The 21,851-nt window shown below is 44.6% G+C and overlaps 1 protein-coding gene and 1 long non-coding RNA gene across 4 annotated transcripts in view; one reads left to right on the plus strand and one right to left on the minus strand.

The window, feature by feature from the left end:
* Positions 1-17,886, minus strand: part of MFAP3L (microfibril associated protein 3 like) — a 56,749-nt gene extending 38,863 nt beyond the window's left edge. The window contains exons 1-2 of one of the 3 annotated variants that reach the window (XM_078445612.2): positions 17,769-17,886; positions 17,346-17,445 (exon numbers count right to left, since the gene is read on the minus strand). The gene's annotated coding sequence lies outside the window, so the exon portion shown is untranslated. Of the gene's footprint in view, positions 1-16,675; positions 16,839-17,345; positions 17,446-17,768 lie in introns of those variants that run through there. The other 2 variants (XM_060653796.3, XM_060653797.3) reach the window with 2 other exon arrangements.
* A 42-nt stretch (positions 17,887-17,928) lies between these two features.
* Positions 17,929-21,851, plus strand: part of LOC132691930 (uncharacterized) — a 32,820-nt gene continuing 28,897 nt past the window's right edge. Inside the window, exons 1-3 of the long non-coding RNA XR_013555100.2 lie at positions 17,929-18,133; positions 18,672-18,770; positions 19,261-19,286. This is a non-coding gene — a long non-coding RNA (uncharacterized LOC132691930). The remainder of the gene's footprint in view (positions 18,134-18,671; positions 18,771-19,260; positions 19,287-21,851) is intronic.

The raw sequence follows: 21,851 nt of genomic DNA on the forward strand, positions 1-21,851 counted from the left end.
GGTAGGCAGAGGAGGTAGAAGGCTGATCTGGGTGAGGAGGCTTGGAGGAGATGTTTGTTGATAGCCTGCCCAGCATGCATTCCAAATCCCACCTTCCCCCTTCCTACAAGCCTCATGGCTCTCACAGCCTTCCCAGTTCTAATCTTCCACTGCACCTGCAGCTTGTACCAAACTTTTAACACTCCTCCTTGGCATATGATCTTGCATTTTTTAGTTCTGTGTTGAGGAAACTTCTTTTCAGTTGCAAGGAGAGCTCTTTGATGGCAGAAACTCTGGCATATAGCTCTGTAAAGTATCCTTAATACTGGGCCCACAGTATTGTGCACACACTTGCTGCATGAAGCCACACTTTCTTGGAATTCAATGGCAACTGTTTCAGAGTAAATTCACAATGTGTTACCAGAAGAACATAAAGACATCATGTCACTTTGGGCACTGGAGAAATATTCTACAAATGTACTCTGTGTAGCTTGTTGGATTTTACAGACAGCATGGTGAAAAGTTCAGTTAATAACACTATAACATTGTGAAAGACATTTTAGCCACCAAAGAATAAACCACGAGTACTATAATCCAGCAGCTTAAAATGCAGTCAGTCCTTCAAAATACAAGAACAAAGGCCACAGAGTCAAAAACCAGGGTTTAACAAAAGCTACAATGGACAAATTGTTAAGCTTCATGTGTTTGCTCATGGCCTTTGGGAAAACTTTCATAGAATACTTATGTTCTATAAATAAAACAAAAGAGAAAATATTTAGCAAACATCTAATGTCCTTTTTTAATTCAACCTCTTCCCTACTTCCCGATTGTACTTCATCTTAAAAACGTGTAATAAAATGCTTTGTTGGATCTTATTTTTGTTTCTTCACCTATAATAAAACATGACTATTGACCATGTATTTCTGGAGTTGGGAGGAAAAGGGCCCCTTGTTTAAGGGTGTTTTGGACTAAATGAATATACATTATTGTTTTTTCTTGGCACTGTTCACGCTGGCATTTCCTCATCAACTACGATGAGTAATTTTATAGTTACATAACTGGATTTTGTAACAACATCTACTGAGAGTTATCACTTTTTTCATTTGTACACAAATGAGGCCATAGGCACGAAGGCTGCCTTTTAGTTTAAAGCACACTCTTGACACGTTTCTACTCATGAAGCAAGAAGAAATCCCAACTTCATGTGAAATGAAGAGGGACACTAATATACTCATTACATCATAAACAATAACTTTTTAAAACTGGTAGCCAACTGAGGCCATTTTGGTTATGGCCCAATTTTGGACTCCCCTAACTTTTTTAAAGATCAACATATACTGAGTTTTTAGGTAGTTAAGGTGGTGTCTGAGTATGGACTATGAGAATCCAAAATCAAAAAGTCCAAACATTTGTAGAAAAAGAATGTTCCTGTAGCAATTACTACTGTCCAGGATCAAATCATTTAAGTGCTAAATCCACTAAGTTTTATCTCAATGTCCATCCAGTCATATTGCAAGAAGATTCATACTACCTTTGTTTCTTCCTTACGAATGGTCTAAAATCTATTTGTGTAGAGATCCTTGATGCCTCTAATAACACAAAGATAATTCCTGACTCAGGTGGCAAATGTGATCATTACATGAAAGTATGTAAGAACATTGTTTTTGGGTTACTTTTAGAAGCACCCAGACAGGTCAGTTCAATCCAAATCAATACACATTAATGGAGAAATTTTTCTGTGCCAGGCACACTGCTAGGGATGAGGAATACAAAGTTAAGACACAGTCCTTACCCCCGGTCATCCACAAATCTAGTGGGGGAAGAGAGAAATTGGCAACAGTTAAAGACAATGTGATAATTGCCCCATCGGAGAGAGGTCGAAGATCTGCTGGGTTACAAGAGAGGAGACCCAAGTGGTCTGGAAGGGCCAGGAAGAATAATCTATAAGAAGTGGCCCTTTAGTTTAATCATAGAAGAATTCACTAAGTAGGCCAAGGAGAGAAGCTGACCCAAAAAGGAGGAAGAGCATATTCAAGGAAATGCTGAATGGAGAGAACCTGGCACAACTGGGGAAATACAAGGAATTAGGTACTGCTTGGTGGTATGCAGCAGGGGGAAGGTTGGCTGGTCCAAATAATGAAGCGAACAGTATGTAATACCACGGATGGGGTGCGCTCACAGGTTCTGGAAGGGGAAAGTGACATGGCCAGTTCTGTGTTTAGAAAGATCACTTTGCTCAGAGTGTGGCTGATGATGGAGAGGTGGCTAGGGGCCTACTATAATATCCAGGAAGGACAGAAAGAATAGGGCCATGGACTAAAAGCAGTGGGGAAGGAAAGACGTGGGCAGATCCAAAGGAAGTACAGGAATTAGAAAGTACGGGACTGAATGACTGCCTGACTACACAGCAGGTGAAAGTAACCCCCAGCCCTGTGGAGTAACAGTGCCTATGGTCACACTAACAGCTCTCTGAAGAAAGGAGTGTTTCGTTTGCTAAGAACCAGTGCCTGGCACTGCGTGTGGAATCCACATGAACACATGAGTTAGGAATTTCAACCAACAACTCTCTGGGGCTGCAATGCCCGGTCGCTTTTACACTTGGATGAAGGCCTGTCTGCTGGCCGTGTGGCTGAGTGGAGCCTGTGGTGGCCCTTGCCTGTTCCACTAACCTCTCCTCCTGCCTTCTCTCTCTCCTGGCCTTGCAAGTCCTGGCTGATGGAAGGTCTGTGAAGGCAAGCGACAGCAGTGACACTTAAATTTACGAACTGTCACAAACTGAGAGCTACACGGCTGCATATCATGGGAAGAAGTAAGGCTGTCTCATGAAAGCAGCCGGCCCCTGGAAGGAAAAAGAGACAAGAGGCTTCATGGCATTCTTGGCACACCCTTTGTCTATTAACTGCGTGGCATTAGGATAATTTACAGCTACTTACTGGGTAGAACAAGATATATACCCTGACCTGCTGGACCGCTGTGAATGGCCACCAGATGAGCTCTTTAAGCTCACTGGAATAATTCAGAAGGAGCTAGAACAAAAGGGTCTCAATCCTGTCTTATCAATTGCACTAATGATAAGGCCTCTACAGGATTTTACGCTTTGTTATTTTTTCTATACACCAAAGGCACATACTTTTCAAAAACTGATCTGTTTTAAATCACTGTTTTTCAAACCTGAAAATGAACTCTATGCCGAGAGATGCCATCTTTGCAACACTTTATTTTTGGTGGTGCGCCACGTTAAGAAACCACTCTTGGATCTTCATCACAATTTTCCTACGTGTATGTTTTTCTGATTAAAAGCAAGGCTGATATAAAATAAAGTTCTCAGAAATATAATGTTTGAAAAAAGAGGAAGAGGGAAAGAACTACAGTAAAGGTTTTCCTACACAGATACGATTAGGCAAGATAGAAACGGGTCTATCATACATATTTGTTCACATCACTAGAATATTAGAGCTGGAAAAACTTAGATGTCTTTTTATAAAGGTTTTCCTTTATACAAGATGAGGGAGGCCCAGAAAGGATGAGCGACCGCCCAGGGTCACACGATTGAGTGGCTCAGAACCAGGATAAAAAGCTCATGCCTAGAACGGGCCTGAATGACCTCACAGTCTCTTGGTTCCAAAAAGGCACTGTTTGACTTGTCCCAGTGGTTGAGACCTGCATTGAGCGCTATTCTAATCACAGTATATCTTTTGGAAGAGTTTACTGATGCTTCAGTGAATATTTAGTTTCTTCAAATTCTCATTCTAAGTGAATAGGCTAAAACAGTTTTGGGCCCAATGAATGCAAATCCTTAGTTGATCAGAGAGATATTTCCTCCAAAATCTGATGGTCCAGGGAATAAACCCAACCTGGGAGATGAATACAAATAGGACAGATGCACTGGTGGATGGTGCCTTTGTGCTACCAGCCCAATACCAAAAACACGTTACAACGCCGATGAAAGGTTTAAGACACTGTCTTGGCATTGTTTTTTTTCAACCTCTGACACACTCATTATCAGATTTTATACACATATAAAGCCCAAAGCTGGTTCAGAAGCACCTGTTTCTGTCTTTTTCTTCCTGTCCCTGTCACTTCTTTTTCCAGTATCTTCTCCCTTTAAAAAAATGTATCCTTTCAAAATATTTTCCCTACTCACTTGGAGTGTGTATATACAGATTCCTATTTTCTTTCTAGTACAATTAATTTATGTCACTGCTAATCTATAGTGCTATTTCTGCCAACTTTCAATTCTTGTTTTCATTTCATCTCAAGCCCATTTCCTCAGAAGTTCCTGATATATTAGTATATTAAGCTAGAGAGAAGCCAGGCAGGGGCTGATGGGCATCTGGTAGCCCGGACACATCGATGAGTGCGAACGCTTCTCTGGCCTGGAAAACTGACCAGGGGATCCATGGTACGAGGGAGATACTTTATCAAGGTGCTGACCCCTCGCCGCCTGCCTGCAGATCCAGGCTGGCCAGCACTCCACCTGAACAGAGGCAGCAGACACATGTCCCCATGCAGCCTGCACAGCACACTGTTGCATCAATCAGGAGGCAATATTCTTACCGGGCTTTCCTAAATAGGATATACACTTAGAGGCAATTGCAAACAATTACATTTTCTTGTGGATTCTGGTATATTTTGTAAACTCTTAAGGCCTTGATAGTGAAAGCACCTTTTTTAGTTTCCCTACTTGACAGTACAGAGACAGCTTCCCACCTGGCCAAATGTAATGCACTTGTGGGCAGTTTTCCATAGACATGATATTTACAAAGCATGGTTGATGATGTTGTGCTTGGACAGCCAATGATAAAGCTATTTCACTTACTATGAGTGTGAAGGATAGCATTAATAGGACCCAACTAAGACACAGAGTGATGTCTAATAGGAATACATCCAGTGTCCAAGTGATAGCCTCTTCCCATTGGTCTCCTGGTAGCCAGAGAACTGAGATCATAACTTTGCCCATACTGAGCAAAGGGGTGGAATTAGGTTCCTAGGATAAGAAATGGGATGGGCCCTGTGGTTAAGGTTGAGAACGGAAACTTTGGGGTGAGGTGTGAAGCACGCACTAGTTAAGCACTTTAGGATTGATTAAAACCCACAAACTCCTTTCCTCAGTTTTGCCATTAGATGACCTCTGGGAGTCAGCTGATCCCTCTGAGCTTCTGACCTGCTTCTTAGGTCCCTTCCTGTCTACCATTCTATGACCATGACAACCGGGAGTGGGACTGGGGATGGCCAAGAGATGGAACGATGAGCGGTGGAGAGAAGAGGGAAAGAGCAAGGAGTGTTTGTGTTCGATGAAGATCCCACCACAGAGAATTCAATCAGGGCAAAGAGTTGTGACTGCCATGCCATTTGTGACTTGCTGATGGCTCAGATACCAGCTTGTGTGTCATATATCACACGGTAACTTGTTCTCTGTAGGGAATGTGACTTCTTGAGTGTTTCTCACATCCTAAGCAATATAATGAAAAAGAAACAGACTCAAGCTCCCAGGGCCTTTGAGCCTTCCATCCACACCCTTCCCACACTGCTGAGGATCAGCTCAGACTCCTGTAGGGCTATACCACTGGGGTGGGGGGGGGGGGGAGGCTGGTTGAGGTAGACCAGAGTCCCCATCTAGGGCCTTGAAATCTTCATTTCACTTGATAATTCACTATAGAAAGGTCTTCTATGTGCTCTTGCAATTTGGGGATATAATCTTTATCATGAAAATTCCACCACAACAAAATGTGATTGTGCTCATATATATATTGATTGCCCTAGAAACCAGGCATTCATTACTCCCCCCGCCACCCTGCCACCGCCACTTTTTAAATCACTACTAACAATCTGTGCGTGGGGAAGCTTCAAAAAAAATTAGAGTGAAACATGAACACTTTTTAAGTTATTACCATGTACATTTCCAAGGGTTCTTCATTCAAGTAATAGCCAGAGAAGGCGTTCCCAGAGCCTCTACAATATTGGACTCCTAGCAGCCTTGCAATCTTCATTTCTGACCTCTCCACCCCTCTCTCACTCCCTGCCAGCCACACGGGGCCCTGCTAGTCCTGGAATGTGCCAGGTATACAGAACCCTTGCACTTACTGTTCCTTCTGTCTGAAACAAGTCCCTATGATGCCTGCAACGTGCACTCCATACATTTTCTTTCTCAAGTGCCACCTCATCAGCAAGGCCCTCCCTGGTCATCTTACAAAAATTAGTGTGCTCTGCCCCTACCCCCATCACTCCTTGTCACCTTTACCCTACCTTTTTCTTCAAACCATTAACTACCCTGTATGTATGCACGTGTCTGCTCCTACTAAGATGTGAGCTCCTGGTTGGACAGGCTTCTGTGGTTGACATTGTTCACTGTTGCACCCCTGTGTCTGAAAACATGCTTTGCTCATAGCAAGGACTTGGAGATCTGCTGAGTTAATTTATACTAGTTATGTGCCCTCTCATTTAGACATATTACTAACTTACTGGGCATCTACATTTGCCCTGCATTTCCTACAAATTCCACCCATTTCTTTTCTTTTTTTTTTTTTTTAAGTTTATTTTACTTTGACAGAGACAGAGAGAGAGCACGAGCAGGGGAGGGTCAGAGAGAGAGAGAGAGAGAAAGAGTGAATCCCAAGCAGGCTCCATGCCATCAGCACAGAACCCACTGTGGGACTCAAACTCATGAACCATGAGATCATGACCTGAGTCACTATCAAGAGTCAGACACGGGGCGCCTGGGTGGCTCAGTTGGTTAAGCATCCGACTTCAGCTCAGGTCATGATCTCACAGGCTGTGAGTTCTAGCCCTGCATTGGGCTCTGGGCTGACAGCTCAGAGCCTAGGGCCTGCTTCAGATTCTGTGTCCCTCTCTTGCTCTGCCCTTCCCTCGCTCATGCTCTCTCTCAAGAATAAATAAACATTAAAAAAAAAAAAAAACACAAAACTTAAGAGTCAGATGCTTAAACCAACTGAGCCAGCCAGGCACCCCTCTACCCATTCTTAGAAATTGTGGGTAACTAGGTCTATTCCTCACCATGAAACTGACTTTAAAATATAAACCAATATTTCTCTAAAGGTCGGTCTTCAGAAACACATCCTTCCTTACACAGAGCCCTGAGAGGCTGAGCTGCTCCAAACACAGCCTATGAGCAGAGGCTGAGGGAATCTGGTCTGTCAGAGGACTTGGAGTCACTGTCTGACATGAGTAATGTATCTGGAGACTGTTTTTTGTTTTTTTTTTAAATTTTTTAATGTTTATTTTTGAGAGAGAAAGAGAGAAAGAGTGAGCGTGGGCAGAGGAGGGACAGAGACAGAGGGAGACACAGAATCTGAAGCAGGCTCCAGGCTCAGCTGACAGCTCAGAGCCCCATGTGGGGCTCGAACCCATGAACCCTGAGATCATGACCTGAGCTGAAGTCATGGCTTAACCGACTGAGCCACCCTGGTGCCCCTCTGGGGACTATTTTCTATGCCTGAAATACACATTCTTTTTATTGTGGAGATGAAAAGCAAACGCCTACTTAATTTATACCTCAAAATGTCGAAACCATTCCTCACTTCTTATCTCTCCATTTGTTTGATTAAGCCCATTCAAATTCACAGTGTAGGAACTGGATTACCCGGGGTTTCTTCTTTCAGCAGAGTAAAATTTCATCTATTTGAAAAAATATGCTCAATAACTGAAGAAGGTGGTTATAAAAGCTTTTCCTCCTTCCTCCTTTACCAGCTTATTAACACAAAGTGGAATTGCATAATGAATTATTTCTCTGAATCACGTATGCCAAGTGTGTTTCATAGACACTAAGAACTGCATCTTAGTGAAAAACAGATCGGGAGAGATCCTGTAATTCAAACTCGATTTGATTTGTTATTAAGAGCACGGCAACAATGTCCCTTATGCTCATCTAGCATTCATGGTTTATGAAACAGTCCCACAGAAGGTATCCCATCGGAGTCTCCCACAGCCCCAGGACATGGGCAGCCCCATACTGACAGTGCAAGGGCAGAGCCCATGAGTGGAAGCCCCTCACAGGACCTCATCTTCTCTCACTCCAGGGCCCTGGTAACCCATGCGCATCTATCAAGAGTGAATACCACAGCTTGGCCAAACTGTCTAAATGCCATAAGTGCCCAAACGGTCATCATGGTTGTTTAAAATGAATACTTTCAAAATATTGATAATTGTTTTAAAAATTATTATTTAAAAAGTCTGGACGTAAGAGCAATCTCTTTCAAAATCTGGTTGAATTTGAATAATCTTCTAGTTGAGTTTAGTGCATATCCTAAGATCAATCTTTCTCCTTCAAAGTTAAGTGTTTTTCAGTGTGACAATATGGAAAATTACCTTAACTAAACAAACACACAAACAAACCACCACCACCGCCCCCCCCCCGCCCCGAACAAAAAAAACAGAAGAAAGTTGAAAATACACATTCATTGACTGCCACACGGGACTTCTGAAGAAAGCTTTGCCATTCTCTCAGCTTTGACAGAAAGAGGCCCTGAGCATACTTGCCAGATGTCCTTAATGATTTCTCACCTCTGCAGATTCATCTAAGTGATAAAAAATTAGGAGCCGGTTATATCAATAAGCTGAACTCAAAGTATTTATGAGGCCACTATTATCAGTTTAGTACCAATTGCTGTGGGGATTTAAAAAAATTTAAAGGCCAGTTCTTTACACTAATGGTGCTCAGAATCTTGGTGATTCTTGCATACAAAGCAATATATAATTAAGCACTAAACTGGGTAAATACCACAGAAATTCAGAGAAGGGGCAGCTGGAAAGGTCACAGAATGTTCCCTGGGGTTGGTCAAATCCTGCAGGATGAAAAAAGGAGACAGGACAGTTTTCTCAGCAGGAGTAATGGCTTAGTTTAGACAAATAGCAATGGAAATAAACATGGCATGCCAATTAAAAACAAAAATCAGTGCTATAGTATGTTTTCACAAGGCTCATGCAATGAATCTGATGTGCATCCCCATCTCAAGAACTCGGATATTAGGGTGCTCCTCCAGAAATTATATTAAAAAGGGGCCTTTAGGTCTGATTAGGAAAAATGATAATGAGGGCTCTGGGACAGTTGATCCATTACTTACAAAGTAAATCTAAACACAAGTGAAAGAAGAGGAGACAGCCAGAGCATGGAGACAGGGATGAGCTGCCCTGGGAGGGCAGGAAGGAAGCAAAAGTACACTATAGGTCCAGGGTTCAGTTGCACAAGGAGTAATGTTCTGTCCTCAGTAAAGTATTGGTAATACTCAAATGTTTTCTGGCAATTAACTTCAAGGTCCTCAAAAGTGTTTTAAGATGGAGAAAACTAGGTTATCTTTGGGAGGTCTAACAAAAGCAAGTAATCTAGGGTTGTTCAAACCTTGAAGGAAAAACAAAACTTCCCTCTGACTTGGGACTGATATCGGGCATGGCAAAAAGGTGGGTGGGGAGAGGGCAAGAATAGAAGAACAGGCATGATTAGTAACAGCAGTACAGCCCAGCACCTGGCTTTGGTAGGGAGGCAGAAATCGACTAAGTGAAGTTAACAATAGCAGCTGAGAAGCAAGAAAGCTCCATGGTTACCAAATGTTTGATCCCTCCCATGGCCATCCTGGGGTGTGAAGACCCAGAAGGAAGTCCTGGGTGAAACTGAGAGCCAAACACTAATGCAGTCTTTAGGCAAATACATCCCCACGCTGAGGACCAGGGAAAGTGGGTTTTGCATCTTTAAGAAAACATAGTCCCTATACATCTACTTACTTCTTTACGGGGGAGCTTGGCCACTGAGAAGAAAGGAATTAACTGGTCAACTTCAGATGGTTCCCACTCTCACAAATATTATAGAGCTCTTGCTAGTTCCAAGAGGGTACAGAAAGGTGTAGACCCCGGAACAGAACATCCCATCTTCTCTAGGAGAGGGGCTGCTTTAGTGAGCTGATGAGAATGATGTGAATTAGCCCCAGCCTGGGCCCTCCAGTCCCGAACCAGAAGGGATCCATCAATGGGTAATTCTGGAGCACTTTATTCCAACCCATTTATTTCCTTAAGGAGCACACAGCTTTCCCTTCCACTCTTCCTGGTGCCATCAGCCAACTCAAATCCTAAATGGAAGGGAAAGATCTTGAATTAAATTTAAACACCTGCTCAGCAAACTTCCTCTTTTGCATGGATTACAGAGTCAACTTCAGCCCAGCCTCTAAGACAGTTGCCTTCTAATGCAGAATTAGGGAAGTCTACCCCACGTCAACATGTCAACATGGTTTCAGTCTCATTAGCATCCCCAAATCCTTCTGCCCAGAAGCTGATGAACCATCAGGGAATCAATTTCTTCTTTCTCTGATGCCTCCCTTACAAAGTACGTGCCCTGCAAAGAAATTCTGATTTCCTCCTTCACACACAGCTCTGCGTTTGGGCTTTCCTGCTCCTCTGCGGCTTTAGGTCTCTCTGGTTAAACACACGCAGTGGCAGTCAGTCCCTCTGGTCCTGCAAAGTCTGGTGCTCAGCAGGAGAACCCTTGAGACAGTATGCCTTCCCACACTTCTGCGGTACTTGACGCAGATAATGCAATCATGTGGGAGCTGCTTCAGATGCCTCCTTTCCTTCCCTGCCCACATGACTATCACATCCCTGGTTTGTCCCAGGTTTATGTGCTCATCATCTCTGACAGGCACCACCCTAGCAGACTCCTTCCTCACTGACCTGCCTTTAGTCTCACCTGCCTCCGATCCACATTCTATGTTGTTGCTGAAATCAGCTGACTATAAAAGATCTGACTTAAAACATACTCGATGTGTTTGTCAGCAGTATAAAACTAATGTCCTCGAAAGGACATACATGATCCTTCATGATCTGACTCCTATCCACTCTTTAACTGCACCTCTGGAGTTTCCCCTGGCCCTCCCCTTTCCTGAGCTTCTTGTATTCCTCACAGCACCTCTGTGCCTCCAGCTGGCCATACTTTCATATCCTTGCACATCTGGCAAACCCCAACTTGGTTTTCAAGTCTTGGTTCAAGATCCCTCCAGGACTCACCCCAGATAGCCCTGGACACCCCTGTTTTCACTGACCTTTACCCACACCTTCATATTTTTTCTGCAATTATTTTTGTGCACATCTGTCCCAAAATTAGATAAACTCTCAGGTCATCAGTATTTGTTGAATGGATTGATGAATTAATTAATGAGTGGATGAGAGAAACTTCTCTGAAGATACAGATTTGGAGATATTGGTGTGTGGGCCAGTGGTACAGTCACGAGGGAAAATAAATCACCAGAAAGAACATAGAAAACCACAAGACAAAAAGACCAAGGTTATAATTTGGAGAAAAGAAAGACAAACCCTCAGGGAAAGAGAAATAAAAAAAAATTTAAAAAGCACGGAGAAAACTAGGGGCTTGTATCCCAGAGACCAAGGCAGAAGAGATTCAAGAAAGAGGGAATGGTTTGCACTGAGCTAGTCCTTTACAGTGGTAAACGATAATTATCACATCATTGTATAAGGACATGTGGGTAAAAATCTTATAAAGTTATGCAAATGGAGGCTACACAATATAGACACAGTTTTGTTTTTATTAAGATAATTCTTAATCAAGTCTCACTGTTTCCAGATTCAGATTTTGCCAGCCCACTGTTTTCCCTTACCATGTTATCTTAAAAGTGTATTTTTCTCTTATCAATTTTTTTCCTTAAAAAAAGGTTTTTTTAATGTTTATTTTTGAGACAGAGAGAGTGCAAGCGGGGCAGCGGCAGAGAGAGAGAGAGAGAGAGAGAGAGAGACACAAAATCTGAAGCAGGTTCCAGGCTCTGAGCTGTCAGCACAGAGCCCGACGTGGGGCCCGAACCCCAGACTGTGAGATCATGACCTGAGCCGAAGTCGGACACCAAACCAAATGAGCCACCCAGGCACCCCCTCTTATCAATTTTTTTTCTAACATATAGTTTAGTTTGAATTCAGAGCCACTCTTGTAACACTAAGGTGGATTTCTTCAGTTTAGGTTTTCTAGACACATAGAGATGTCAACTGAATCAGACTAGAAGTTTTTATACGACAGAAATTAAGCCCTTGTACTTAAGAGAGAGTGAATAAATAAATATGCTTGGAAGGAATGACTGAATTTCTTATATTTTTAACACAGAAGTTCGGTCATCTAGGATCATACTATCATCCATACCCTGGCCAATATGGGGCCCATGGCAAACACTGCGAAACATGGCCAAACATGGCCATTTCCCCGCTAAGCCTGCAAAAGCCCACAACACCCCACAAGCTACTAGCAACTGGTCAGAGCTGGCCCAGGTGACTTGAGACATTACATCATCTCAAGTTCACTGCATTAGATTTGAGCTTTCCTAATCCTCTGTTGGTGTCTGCATGGTATACAGCCAGCAGAGCAGGGCTCTGCTAAGAGGAGAATGGGCAGAAACAAAGTAGTTAAAATGTAACTTCGCCCTTCTGCTTTACCTTTAGGACCTTCCATTACAGACTGAACAAAAGTTTCTTAAGCTAATGATGTCACACACACACACACACAAATGCCATTGTAGGTCAATTCAGAGAAGTGAATTACAGAACAGGCTACTTCCCGATATCTGTCACTGACCACCTCTGGCTAGACACCTTTGTTAAATGGCTGTATGAAACTCGGGGTTTAGCCATACATTGCTTTTTTAGGAAGATAAATCTGGCAGTAGTCTGTTCTTGCATGTTCCTGTTTAAAAATGCTTAGCTGGTGTCCCATTGTTTATCTGTATGTAATAGGATAAAATCCAAACTCCTTTGCATGGCATCAACTTCACCACGAAAGGACCATTACATTCTCCTTCTCCTGCCTCTGTTCATTATTCCATCATACCAAGTCTTCTTCTTTTCTATGACACTAAGTTATAAACTTGGTGACTGTAACATACAAATGTATTATCTTTCAATTATGTGGGTTAAAAGTTCAAGATGGATCCTACTAGGCTAATCAGAGAGTTGGCAGGGCTGGGTTCCTTCTGGAAGCCTTAGAACAGCATCTGTTTCCTTGCCTTTGCCAGCTTTTAGAGGGTGGCTAAATTCTTGATTTGTGGCTCCCTTGCACCTTGAAAGCCAGTAATGGCCAGTCGAATCTTTTGCACATGGCATCCCTCTGACACTGACTTCTGCTTTCCTCTTCCACCCATACAGACTCTTGTGATTACACTGGGCCTCCCGAATAATCCAGATAATCTCTCCATCTCAAAAGCTTCAACTTAATCACATCTGCAAGGTCCCAGAGTGGACAGCTTAGGGGGGGGCATTATTCTAATTACCATAGTGGTATTCCCTCTGCCTGTAGAGTTCATGTGTCTGCTTAGAAGACTTCCACCCAAATTCCTCAGGAATTCCTTAAGCTCCTGTGGAAATGTCACTATTTTCATGGGGGCCTCTCTTCCTCCAACCCAAGGGGCTCATTTCTCTGGTCTCCTCAGTCGCATGTACAAATACCTCTTCCTGAAGCACTTCCCTCACACTAGAGTTTATTTGTCCTCCAGTATGTGTCTCTGACTAGATTCTGAGTCACTAAGCCTTATTTGTTTCTGCCAGCCCCCGGGGCCTACCTATTAAAGGCTGTGGGGAAGAAAAATGAATGTTATATTTTAATGAGTGAAGACCTTGGGTGGAGGCAGAGGCAAGACAGTATGTTTGGAGTACAGCTTAGAAACTAGTTCTGACAGCTCTGAACTGGGTCTTATCTCATCAACCAAACCCCTTAATCCTTTAACCATTCCAGGGAGGCACTGTAGCAAACTTAAACCATTTGCATCTAGGGATATTTCTAACTTTAATGTGCATTGCCATGGATCACAAAATGTTAAATTTTTAGTGTCTTCCTGGGCATGGCTGCAAAAGGGCAAGCTGCACCCCCAGTGCTTGGTTAGGTTAGGGAAGTGATGCTATCCGAGTGATTTCTGAATTCCAAAAAAATGACACTCGTCTAACAAACCTGACTGTACTATGTTGGAGGTTAAAAGCAACTTTGCCACAATATTTATTTGCTATTTCAGTATCTGGAAGCTCTTGCATTAAAAAAAAAGAAGAACAAAAAGCTCGAATTAAGCAAAGTTGAAATGGCCTCAATTATTTAACTCACAAGCCACATGAGAAGTTGAATAAATTATGGTCACACGAATGGGGGGATATCTATTTTTTTAAATGTTTTATTTATTTTTTGAGAGACAGAGAGAGAGCGTGAATGGGGAGGAGCAGAGAGAGAGGGAGACACAGAATCCAAAGCAGGCTCCAGGCTCCGAGCTGTTAGCACTGAGCCCGATGCAGGGCTCGAACCCACAAACTGTGAGATCATGACCTGAGCCGAAGTCGGATGCCTAACCGACTGAATCAACTGGGGGTGGGGTGGGGAGGAGGGGAGAGGGATATCTATTTTTAAAGGCCAATAGTTTGCTGTGAATCTCCAATGTCACTAACAACACAGTACAGTATAGAAATCTGAAGACATGGAAATAAAATGAAAAATGATGCGCCTAAGAGTTTAGCTGGAAGAACCCAACAGGGACAAAAAAGAAGCAATTATCACCTGTTTCCTGATTGGAATACAAAGTCTACCCTCCTATTTTTTTCTTCATTAGTAAAACCCTTCATTTTCTTCGTTAATAAGACCCCTCTTCAACCTAACTCCTGTCAGCTGTGTTCATTTTAGTTTAGGGGACTCCATCCTCTGGTGGAATCCCTGAAGCCAGAAGCAGTGTTTCAACGTGCCTCTTGTTAAATTTCATTGTTTTTTCTAACCTTGAAAAAATGAGATGTTTGGATCCAGAAGAGTCCTACTGATCTGCATTAGAGCTTACATTCACCAAGAGGAAAACTAAAACCTTGCTGCTTCCTCTAGGTCAAGAAGAGCCCAAGGCTAAGGGGAGACATGACTGACTTCCATTAGGGAATGCAGCCAGAGAACACGACCTGTGTACTGGGTAAGTTGCACATATACTCAGTACTTCATGGCAGACTTTAAATGTGATGCATTTTTATAGAAAAGGGAAGTACAATTCTCAATATTTGCGCTGTTTCCTTTCAAACTTCTAAATTTTTCTATGAATGTATTTACAAGTACCTTCAGGAGCAATGAACACCACAAGCCAAACTCTATGGCTAAAATGGAAGAAATTGGTAGAAATACTAATCATATTGCTATTGTTGTTGTCTGGACATTTCAAGCCTTTCCTGTTCTTAAATCTTGCTTATGTATAGGCAAAAGCATAAAGCCCACTGGGGAAATCACTCAGAGTATCTGGAATTAGAGCTGGAGCCATCTCAGGCCAAAACAAACATTAAAGGCTATTCACAAACCAATGAAAAGTCATTGCACCTCCAAAGCATATTAAGGTCAAGAATGCAAACAAATTTTATAATAAGCTTAATAAAGAAAACAACTGAACCTACTAAGTGGTACTTATGGAAACAGGCTTCAGAATATAGCCTTAGAGGTAGAACTGGTTCCCACTAGAACAAGAATTGTTTACCTTGCTCCTATTAAATCCAATAATCCAAAGAGTGGTAATGGTACCAACTGTTTTAGGAAGAACCAACAGTAGAAACTCCAGTGGGATCTACAAACCGCATTTTTCTGTAAAATGCCAGTAGAACCGCATCGTTCTAAAGTTCTTTTCCTAATATAAATCTTTTTCCATCTTTCATTTCATCCTGAACAATCTTACTATGTTCAGCATAGTAGCAACTGAAAAAAAAAATGTGTTTCATCTAGAAGCAAAAGTGAGAAACCTTTACAAAAAACACTGAGCTTCTCCAACGCTAGATTTCCAAGTTCTTAATATAAGCTAAGATAACGCAAAATAAAGACTGCCACTGTAACCAAACTTTTCTGCTACCAAGTATCCTTAAAAACAAGGACAATTCAACCATAATAGATTATTTTCTACAGCGTGAGCAGATAATGTACCTACAAACATTCTTCCTTTTTTGCTGGCTTGCTTTATAAATCTTGCAACTTGCAAGCTCAAGTTGTTTTTGGAGGCGAAGGCAAGTTAATGGTCGAGCTTAAAATAAATAGGCTTTGCAATTACTTTTTTTTTTTTTTTTTTAAACAACGAAGCACGTTTCCCCATTCCACGCCATGAAGCAATTCGATGTCAACTTGCTATGGAGTCAAATGCGACAAACTCCGAGAGCTCCAGTCGCGAGGCGGCGGCTTGCTGCACCCACAGCTTCCCGCACTCCTGCAGCATCAGGACGCGGCACTCTCTCGGCTCTGGGCGCAGAACCCAAACTCCGGGCCTCCCGGCCACGGGACAGTACACCCTACCCCCATCCCGGGGAAACTGAGGCACGGTGACCCAAGCGATCTGGAGTCTGGCGAAGGCCCCCGCCGCTGCTTGGCGTTCCAGTGGCCCCGGAGGTTTGGGAGGCTCCTCGGCAGCACACTGTAGACACCGCGCTCCTCACCGTAGGAAGATTATGGCACAAGCCCAAGAGGTGGCTGTCCCCAACCCACCGGCCCCCGGGGTCCCGCCCCGCACGGATCTCGAAGCATCCTGCGACCCCCAGGAGCCCGCTTCTGGGACCTCGCGGCGCCTCCAGTGCGCAGCCGACGCCTTGGGCTTCGCCAGCCTCAGCGCCCGAAAGTTCCGCGGCCCCAGCGTCCGCAGCGACCCGGCCGCCCACCCCGTGCGGGGCTCCCTGCCACCCGCGCCCAGTCGCCCCATGCTGTCCCGGCGCCCCTGCTAACCTGACGCCGCCGCGCCACTCAGGTGGCCGCCGTGCGCCTCTCGCCATGGCCAGCCTGCGAGCTGTCGCCGCTCCGCGCCCCGCGCCCAACGCGCGGCAGCACCGACTGCGGGCGAGCCGCCTCCGCCAGCGCCTGGCAGCGATGCGGGCTGCGCCGCGGGCGGCCGAGAGTGCGGAGCTTCCCACCTACAGGAGCCGGAGCCGGCCGGTGCCGAGCATGCCCAGTGCGGCTCGCCGGGCGGCGCGGAGGCGCGGGGCCAGGCGGGGTGTCGCCGCCGGGTTTTCGCTGCAGCCACTGGCGCGGGGCGGAGCTGGCGGCGCTGGGCGAACCTGTGGGAGCCGCGGGACACGCCCGCAGAGGAGTGGGGCGGGCTGGGGGCGCGGAGTCCCTCATTCAGTTTGCGCAGCCTCCCGGGGTGGGACTCCGCCGGCCCCGGGGCCCCGCTCAAGCACGTCTTGGGTGTTGCTGGAGCCGAGGGCACTTATTTCCGACGCTGTGGTGCTTGGGCAGCGTGACTGATAATTGTCAGGGGGCAGGGCGCTCCCAGGGCTTCCAGCGCAACTTTTCTGAGCGTCGCGTCGCCTTGTTGTTTAGGGACACCCGGGAACAGGTTTCCTAGGATCCCATCCTGGGATACCGGAGAGATCCAACGTCCAGCCCTTTAACTTACCGTGTCTCCAAGGCCACCTGTCAAGTCACTTTGCAATTAAAAGCTTCGCTTGTCTCCCCGGGTGACTCTGCTGTCAGTTCTAAAGCCCACACTGAAGAAGCTGGAAGAAAACACAGCAGGACGTTCACTGGTGGCTTCTGAGAGGTGGGGTTCCAGGGATTTTAAATGTTCCTCATTTTCGATTATTTGTAGGTTTCTATGTTTTCTCTAATGAACGATATGGTGCTTTTTAAAGAAGGTATGTTATTCTAAAATTATTTGTGAGTAACGCCTGCAGAACCTCGGCGGCACGACCCTGCGACGTAGGCAGCGCCCCCAGCCCTCCTCGTTTTCTTTTTAGACTTGAGGGAGACAATTTCTGGGGGCTGGGCCAGGCTCCTCCTCCCCGGCTCCTTTCGGCCCGCCCCCTTGGCCACGCCTCACCTCGATCCTTTTACTCCAGTACCGCCCCCTTCTCCTTCGGCTACTGCGAAAACTAGGAGAGGTGGATTTTCAACACTGACGTTCCCCGTGGCTCTTGTAGCCAGACTGGGCATGTTCCGCCGCCGGGTCAGGGACTGCTGACAGGAGAGAGGCGTCTTTAAGCAACTCTCAATCTCCCTCCTTCTTCACTTTGTCCTTGGCGAACGAAACAAAGTAGCACCTCCGACCCCCTGCCCAGAGCTCGGACCTGCAAAGTGGGTCAGGACTCGACTGAGCATGCTCAGAACAGTGCCAGAATGCCGCACGCGGCTGCATCTCGTTGCCCAAGGTTGATGTAGCTGCGCTCGCTAGTCACGACCTCGAAGGTCAGGAGGCGGGTGCAAGCGGGGGGGGGGGGGGCGGGGGGGGATATGGCCTTGACACCTGGACACGTCGCCCCTACCCAGGCTGAATTGGGAGGCGGGGGCAGGGTGCGTGGGATCTGGCTTATAAGTGACTCAAAGCTTGATTTTTCCCTAAAAGATTGAAATTAGAAATCATATTTTAACATTAGCTTTATGGCATCTCCAATAATCACATATTTTAGCTCTAAGAACTTTTCAGCCCATCTTTCTTTAGAGAAGTGTAAACCTTTTTTCAAGTATTTAATAAGAACTCTTTACATTTGTAGTAGAACCCTAAATTCTCACTTGTTTTATCAAAGATTAAATGTTTGTCCTCACTTTCAAATAATTCCGCAGGAGTATATTCCTCCCCCCCCCCCCCTTTGGACAATTCTTTGTTCCCTCTGACTCTCCTGTCCACCTCTTTTCAAATTCTCAGAGAATCTGCAGAATACTCTCTTGCTGTTTTAGATGGGCTTGAGGCAAGTGTGGGAAACTTGCTCTGAATCCTCTGTTGCAGAAGACAACACTGAAGTGCAGAAGGATAACAGGGAAGAGATTTTACAGGCTTGTGGTGAATAAGCTCAAGAACCCAGAGAGAGCCTTGCAGTGAGCCCAGGTGGGTGAGTGAGATACTTTTCTGTTTTCTGTTTTCTATCCGAGGAGGAGAAAGATAGGCAGGTGATGTTTGGTTTGAGAGTGGGAAATACCCTCACTGAGGGTTGGCTTCATCTCAACCTTTCCCTCTCATCCAGCTCTGGTTCAGCTTTGGCCTGATGGGAGACACCGTCTTTAGGTGGCAGGTCACTCCTAGGAAGAACCTCACTGTCTCCCCCTAGACTCTAACTTGTGCTGGGGTCACCCTTATCCCTGAACTTTGAGACTCCATTGTTGCTGGTACCTTCTGAGCACTGCTGTTGATCCCTATAGACATCCACACCACAAATAGTCTGGCTGGGGAAAAGATGGGTAGGACATCTCTTTAACAGTCCATACTGCTATTCAGATGGGGGAACAAATGAAGCTTCCTGGTCCCCAGTCTGCCATGACACAAACCTTTCTTGGTTTTAATACTTTTCTGACTGTTCCTTCTCCTCTTCTTTCTCCAGGTTCTTTTCCTTTGGACCACTCCATTGTAAGTTTTCTGTCCTATGCCCTCTTCTCTTCGGCTCTCCCTAAGGGTGCTCATCCAGTGCTATGACTGTCAGTGCCAAGGTGGTATTCAGTTGGTGTGTGCATATAGGGCCATGGTAGCTGTTGATTGCTCCAATTGTTTCTGGTCCATCAGGTACCTGCTCTGATTGGTCAGTATCTATGCCTCACTATTTGTCTCTACTGGTTATTAATATTTTGAATATTATCTTTACTCCTAACATTATATTCCTCTCCAAATCTCCCTGAGTTCAGACCTTTATATGTCATCTACCAATCTTAATTGCTATGACCCTCGGGGAAACTTGAGCCAAATACGTCTCAAAACAGAACTTATGAGCTGTAGTTGCTCTTCTACTTAAATGTCCTAACTTGGCTACTGGTGTGTGCCCCATAAAAATGAATGCTATCCTGGATTCATCCATCTGCCTTTCCTCTGTCATCCAGCAAGTCACTGCCCTTAGACATCTCTGAATACAGACCCTCCACCTGCATTGCCTTCTCGGGTCTGTCATCCCTTCTAAATGGGTTCTCTCTCTCTGTGTTGCCTCCAATATAGCCTTCTTGCCTCCTCAGACTTTTCCTTTTAAGCAAATTATATTTCAGCATATCTGCTAAAAATCTTAAATTGATTCATAGTGCCTTCAGGATAAAGTTTTAAGCATGAACTGGCCCCTGTTTCCCTCTCCAGATTAGTCTCCAGCCAGTGTCTCCTCATGTCCCATATCCTAGTGGATGCAACCTATTTGCTATGGGAATTCCTGCCTCCATGTTCTTTTAGTTCTTTTGTTTCTTCTTTCCTCTTGTTCACCCCTTGGCAACTGTTAAGCCTTCAAGGTCCAGTTCAGGCTGACTCCCCTGTGACCTCCACAAGATGACTTCATCCTGAATACTTCACCTGTATCATATACTTTGTCTTCATTTTGATACCTAACCTTGATTTATTATTTATTTTTTTCAACTTCTCCACTACATTGTAGGCGATGTGACAGCAAGGGCTTGTCTCAACCATCTTTGTATCCTTATGTTCAGTTTTTAGTAACATTTTACTTAACAAATGAATGATAGACGTTTGTACCCTTGCGATATTTAAAGTTCATTAATTTTTAAAATTCTTCCTGAATATTGTAAATGGAATGCAAAGAAAAAGTACCAGAACAAAGTCACATCACATACAACCTGCTGAATGGTTATGTTTTTTTGAGCAATATAAGCAAGATTTCAGATTTGACCTTAAACCCAGTGAATTTTTTACCGGCTTCAGAAATCAGGAAGTGTTTTGTGAGCCAATCTGATTTTCTTGTATTATCAGTCTGTAACTGCTGAAAGCTCAGCATTGTATTGCTAATTAATCCACAAATTCCATTGTTCTCTATCATTGTGTTTCCTTCCCTGGGGTTGTTATAATCCTCTAATTATATAGTTAGTCCTTAGAATAGATTTTGTTTATTTTTTTTTCCGTTGAAAGTATGGCACCTCTGGAAAGCAGATTAACCCTTTAGGAATGAACATAATTTTTATGGTTCTACCAGTTCCCATTGTCTTCCCAGAGCTCGTACAGCTAACTTATGGAGGGGACTGACCACTGGCTTCAGAACCCTCCATGGGATGAGGAACACATTACAGACCTCCTGGACAGAATGGTCTATGGGGCAGCAATTTTAGCAAGCCCTGAAGGGAATTCCAGACACTGTATTTGAGAACTGTAGTTCTACATCATGTAATAACTGTCAGTCCAGAACTTCAAGTATCCCCAGTATTGGTTTTCTTTGGCGGAGAGATATATGTGAGTGGGAAGGGAATCGGTCCATTTAAAAAAGTGTTGTCCATATTTGTGCTTATTAAATAGCCTTGACTTAGAATCTGGAGAATATAGAAGCGTACGTAGCAAAGTAGCTTCTTGGTTTTCTGTGTGTTGAACCACAGGGGTTTTACTTGGTGACCATGTAGGCCAGATGACCATGTAGGTATTATTCTCCAGCACCTCTTCCCTCAATTCGGCCTTCTTTGACAAAGGGTGACTGGGACAGCAGAAGGTCTGACCTTGTCCCCTTCCTGGAAGAGACAATAAGAGGTTTATGAACCTACATTAGGCTTTTTCCTTGTTCCTGGGAGTCTGAAAGGATGCAATTAGGGAGGGGCCAGCAGAAGGGATGAAAGAAAACAAATATGTCTCCCCACAGTCTTGTGATTTGCTGGCCAAGGAGAGGGAAGCTTCCTGAGAAGTCTGAATGAATATTACAAAAATATTTTCTTCCTCGTCGTGGGTTTAGACTGAGTATTTGTGTTGGTCCTTTGTAGGTGTGTGTGCATGTGTGTGGTCTAACCAGTTAGCCAGCTGCAAAAATCAGGGCAGCAGATGGCGTGCCTGCTACTCACAGGGAGCAGAGGCTCCAGCTTATAGGGTCACGCCCTTCCTGGACCTCCCTGTGAGACAACACTGAAGCCCTGCCCTCCTGGACAGTTTGCCAGCCTGGGACATTAATGGGCATTGTAGTCGAGCCTCCCACCACCCCACCCCCCCAGGGCTTCCTTGTGGACAATGACT

The sequence above is a fragment of the Panthera onca genome, chromosome B1, assembly GCF_046562875.1.
Source record: "Panthera onca isolate mPanOnc1 chromosome B1, mPanOnc1 haplotype 2, whole genome shotgun sequence".
NCBI classification, from domain to species: domain Eukaryota; kingdom Metazoa; phylum Chordata; class Mammalia; order Carnivora; family Felidae; genus Panthera; species Panthera onca.